Source organism: Columba livia, chromosome 10, assembly GCF_036013475.1.
Source record: "Columba livia isolate bColLiv1 breed racing homer chromosome 10, bColLiv1.pat.W.v2, whole genome shotgun sequence".
Lineage (NCBI taxonomy): Eukaryota > Metazoa > Chordata > Aves > Columbiformes > Columbidae > Columba > Columba livia.
Window position 1 is genome coordinate 10,443,278 of NC_088611.1, and position 5,615 is coordinate 10,448,892.

Genomic DNA, 5,615 nt, shown 5'->3' on the forward strand with positions numbered 1-5,615 from the left:
TTCATCTTTTTGCTAAGATGGGTGCTGACAGATCCAATAAGAACAATGGAGAAAGAAAAAGAAATGTTTCAGCTATTGAGACTCAATAGAGTTACTCTTCCTTACACTAGCTGAAGATCTTGCCACCTAATTAACACCAAGACAACCAAAAATTTTCTCATGGAAAAAATTAAAGGAAAGATCAGACTCTTATCTTTGATAAAGTTTCTTCACAGCTTACACCAGCTGCAGACACATCAGGTCTGTGCTAACCTACATCTGAAAGCAGGGACTCATCTCATGGTGGCCCAGGAGTGGTGCAAACCACAGTGGTTTCCAGAGCAGGTTAAGGAAGTCCTAAGAGAAGCTCTCAAATCAGTATGGTGTAACTGAAGCTCTGCTCAACACCATGGCACCTTTTTTTTTTTTAATTTTCCAACTGATGCTTCTGAAAGTCTCTTTGAAGTGCAGTTCCCCACAGCCACAGAAGGGAGTACATGGAGCAGCTCAGGATCTGGCTTCGGGGTCCATCTTTAATTTACATCAGCAACTGGAAAGCTGCCCATGGACAACACTGATTTACAGCTCTATTTGTAAGAGCAGCAGTCACACAGGAACAGGTCCTGGCCCCTTTTCTCAGATGGGTACACTCATCTCTAAACTGTCTGGAAGCTCTGGATTTATGTAGAGACGATACTCCTAAAAGCTACGTAAAGATGTGGGGTCTCTGACTTGGTACACCCTTCCAGATATTGTTCCCTAAAATTGAGTTTTTCCTCTTTGTATTCTCTTTGTTGAACCAAATTTCTGTTTACAGTCACATTTGCTTTCTGTGCCATGCTGTCTGTCACTAGTGTTGAATATGGGTTTTGCACACATGCCAAATAGTTAGTTACTTGGCGAGAGTTCACTGGCAAGAGAATTTGCTTCTACGCATAGTAATAGGCATGTTTGGCTAATAGGCTCTTTGTCTGAAAGCCTTTTGCATATTCAGAGCTGCTCATTTGTCACGCTAGCCTGACCAAGGCAGCAGATATTAAAAAAAGAGTCGTAAAAATGCCCTGATCTTACTAGAAAGCCATCTGAAGCAAGCATTAGCTGTTTCGTGACAAACTAGTCATCTGCTACTCTTTAACTTCACAAACGTCGAACCACACTTGTTTCTACAACAGTTCTCCTGTCCAGCCCTGATTTTTTTGCTTCTGGAATTGCCTTACTCTGTTCTTTTAGAGTACATTTAATATTGAAACAGACAACTCTGATGTAGCACTTTTGAGCCGGCAGAGTTGATAACCTTGTATATGCAAAGCTGACAGCTTAGGATCTGTTCTGGTTTTACAATTAAAGGAATTATGTGCTATTTGCTGGGTGTGTGTACCAGGGCCTTTGGCTGGCACCACTGCACCAAACTTCTGCGCTCACTTGCACGCCACGCTCCGAGCATCAGCCGGCAGGTAATACCTGCGTTACCTGGCACGTCTTCCTAATTTGTGCAACAAAGTTGTGACAAAGGGAGTAGTAAGTTCAACTGGCAACTTGAAAGCCAGGAATTTCCTTGGCTATGTGGTGATGGAAAGTGTCTCCAGTGTTGGGAGCACCTTCTTGGTGGTACAAAAATGGCTTCATTTATTTTTTGTAACTAGCTTTTTTTTGTGTCTAAAATATAAATTTTGTCCTGTAACTGCTTTCTTACTGTCAGTACATAATAAATAGTCTAAAGGTTGAGAGTTGCTTTTTATTCTGAAATACTTAGACATATTGCTTTGTTCTGCCTGCAACTAGTGGGTTTGGGTGTACAACAAGCCAATTTATTGGAAGAGTAGAAATCAATGGCATACATACACAGGAGTTTTCCTATTTTAATTAGACAATACAGACTACTTTTTAAACAGAAGTAGTCAAAACAGCGTGTCGAAGAAAAACACAAAAACCTAATTTAAAGGGAATAGGTCAGAGATCAAACTCTCCCATTGTTTGCTGTGAATCTCTTAAAAATAGAAACCCCAAAGCTGACAGTGCAGCACAGCTGCCCGATTAATTCTCACAAAGAAACAAAATCTGGAAAAGTATGTTACAGCACCATCTAGTGCCTTTTATGCCAGCAATATAGTAAATTAATTAAATTTTCCACTTAATTCAAGTATGTAGGTGGAGAAGAGGGGGTGCATGGGCTGCTTCTACATGATGACAACTTATTTTCTCTCAACTAGTTTTGAGATAGAAGAGAGCTGAGGGATGTAAATGGGCTTGGGCATTTTACATGGCAGAGATTTTGTCAGTAGAGCTCTTGTTAGTTCCTCTTATCCCCTTTCCAGTCACATAGTTTGTCCTCCTGAGAATAGCAGGGAAGAGGAGACAGGAGTGCATGTGCTGAGAAAATGGGAGGAAAAGTACCATGATTAAATGACAAACTGATCAAATATTTTGGGGGGAAGGGGACAGAGACATATTTTTTGTAGAGCATATATTTGGGTTTGTGTGTATGAATGACCAAGTGGGAGGTTGGTGTTCGTTTGCAAACACTTTTTGTTGACAACTGCACCCATAATTAATGTCTCAGGTAACCAGCACCCAAGCCTTTGCTTTCATCATCCCTAGTATGACCCTCAGCAATGCTAAATGAAATTCTAACTATTGCTATGCTTTAATATCCTTTGTGTTGCTGTCCTTTTGTGGGTTTTTTTGGTTGATTGGTTGGTTGGTTGGTTTGGTTAATTCCTATTTATTTATTTTTATTTTTTTTTTCTTTTGGAAAGGTGATTAACCTCCTCTGACTCTACACTACTACAAGGTTAACCAACAGCAACTTTGCAATTAGCCATTATTCCCAACCAGCAATTGCAAAATACAAGAGACAATCTGATTCTGGGCATTAAACCCCTGAAGGTCTGGTGGCATGGTAGTTAAACTTAGTTTCTTAATCAACGTTCTTACAAATAGTGCTCTTAAAATAAAATGAAAATTCATCACAGCTGGCTGAGCGTATCTTTCATAAACAGCTGCTCAAAAGAAAAACGCTCTTCATCATACTGAAGTGCTCTGACTTCATCTTAATTACAGTAATTTGAGCTACTCTCAGACAGATTGGCACTGACCAGATTAACTAACATACTCTGTGATATACATATACTTGCCTTTACCAAATTTAATAAAATAACTTGGGATTTACACAGTTGTTTTTCAGTCTACAACCTGCTGCTTTCAGTTTTCAACCTGACCCAGGGTTAATACTGCTGGAAGAACAGGAAGCGGCTTCCAGTGATTCCAGTCTGAGTTTGGGAACACAGCACATGCTGGGATGGATTAAAAGTGTGAGATTTATGACTCTCACACTCTTCACGCAAAAGGCTGCCTTTTGTGATAATAAATACTTTTTATGTTAAATGTGTTTTCTAGCAGGTTGAAGTTAAAAACCTAAAACTTAATCATTCCTTGTGGTATTTAATAAACATCCTGACAGTAACATGTAACCTAAACAGAAGTCACATATCTCAAGAAAAATCTTCAGTGTCTTCATGACACCCCTGTAGGAAAGGCTGGTGGATAATGATGTCTGTCATTCATAACCAGAGACTAACTGGGAGTTAATGCCCAGTTTGGTGGTTTGGATTTAGATTTAACGCACTAACTAGAACTACACATGCAGCACATGAATATGGCTCGAAGGTTATAAACAGATGCAATATCATCCAAAATAAGAACTAGGGAATGCTTGGGTTTTGGTCCAAGAGTTTCCAGGACTCATCATCTTATTATGATTTTATTTTATTTAGTGTTTCCTAAAAGAAAATCTAGCTCCTTCAGTCATGTGAATTATTTGAGAATCACAGTAGCCATTAAAAAATAAGTTATGTCCATCAAGCCCACAGAAACATGCTAAAGTGTGACTTAAATGTACTCCCAACAATTAAGTTAAAAAAACAGAAATCAAAATGGATTAGCATATCAAAAGAAGCCAAAAATAGTTAGCATAATGTTTTCTAATAAAACCCCAGGGTCTGGAGAAGAAATGGCTCATACTTTTGTAATACTTCAGTTTGCCAGACTGCAATCCAACCTGAAAAATAAATTTATTTGTTTTATTACAGTACATGTAGCAGATACAATACCCTGGAATTACGTATATTATACTGCAATAATGCAGAAAAGGTTATGGAATCATAACTTGTTTATTTATTATTTTATTCTTATAAATGCTTAATGTGTCATCACAGCCGTGTTTGTGATACATTCCTCGTTTGGTGAATGTGATCTTGATTGCTGCTCTGAAGACGTACTCAGTTCAGTATAGATAGTATTTTGAAATTTCCCACCCATGATGGAAAGGTAATTAGACTGATATTTATTTTTAAAATGTGTTTCTCTAAAACACTTTAATTCTGAAGAAGAAAAAGTATTTTGCTTGATGGCTAATAACTGGTTTACTCTGTTCAGGGAGAATATTATTGATGAACAGAAACCAGACACATTAAAGAAAACAGCAGAAAGTACAGAATTCTGCCCTGAAAAAAAGGCCTTGAGACAACAAACAGAGCTGACATACCAAGGAACTGTGAAATGCTTGAGAGCACAGTATAGGATTTAGTGATTTGTAACAGTCTCCAAAGAATGCCAACAGCAATAAAAAGCAAGAATTTTAGTGGAAAGGGAGAAATCCCAGAGCTCTGATACGACAGGTTTGTTCGGTTGGCAGCCTCAATAAACTTACTTTTTGGGGCCTATCAACTGGATTTGTGTCCCACCAGAAAGCAGAACACCCCATGAGCCATTCCTGGCTATCACACCAACCTCACATCAGGACAACACTTGGCCATTTTAGCTGACAAGTCTCAACCATTTTCTTTTAACAGCACTATAAAAGTGTTTTATTTTTTGTTTTGTGAGTAAAAAATATTTTTACTAAAAATCTCAGTTCTCAAAGAGAGGAAAAATGCTTCTTGTGCACCTGCATAGAAAGTGCCATGCACACCACACCTGAGGTTTGGCACTACAGAAGATATTAAGTCATGGATGCACATCAAATACTCTGCGAACCACCCAGCGGTTTTTCTGAGGCACGAGTGTGAGAAGGGTTTGAGAAGGTTCTATTGAAGCCTGTGGACCAGAGCTGTGTCACGGCAGACAGGAGGTGACAGGTGGATCTTCAGCTGCAGGAGCAGGTCAGCGAGGCCCAGCAGTGTCAGCTGTGCAGAGGTACCAAGGTCTGTCCCACAAACACCGCTGGTCATTTCAACCTCCCGGTGCAGCTCCCCTGGCTCCTCTCCAGCTCACACGTGTGCAGCAGCGAGATCTGGTCCCCCTCAGGAATCTCTGCTGGGATCACACCTAAACGACCACTGCGTCTACCGTTCCTGCTTCAAGGTCTTTACCCAAAACGTGATCCACCGTCGATTTTATTCGCATCCGTCTCGTTTCCCAGAACTCAAACGCAGCGCTCCTGGCACGAAGCGCTTTAGAGATGCCGCGAGTGCCGCCCCGGGCAGGTCCACGTGTCCCGCGCCCCGAACAGGCCCGAGGGACACGCATGGCTCCGGCCCCGCTGTCCCCTGGCAGCCCCTGAGCGCCGGGGACCTCCAGTCGGGTCCGGCAGAGCTCTCCCTCCGTGCGGGACGCTGCCCGCCCTTGGCACAGCCCCG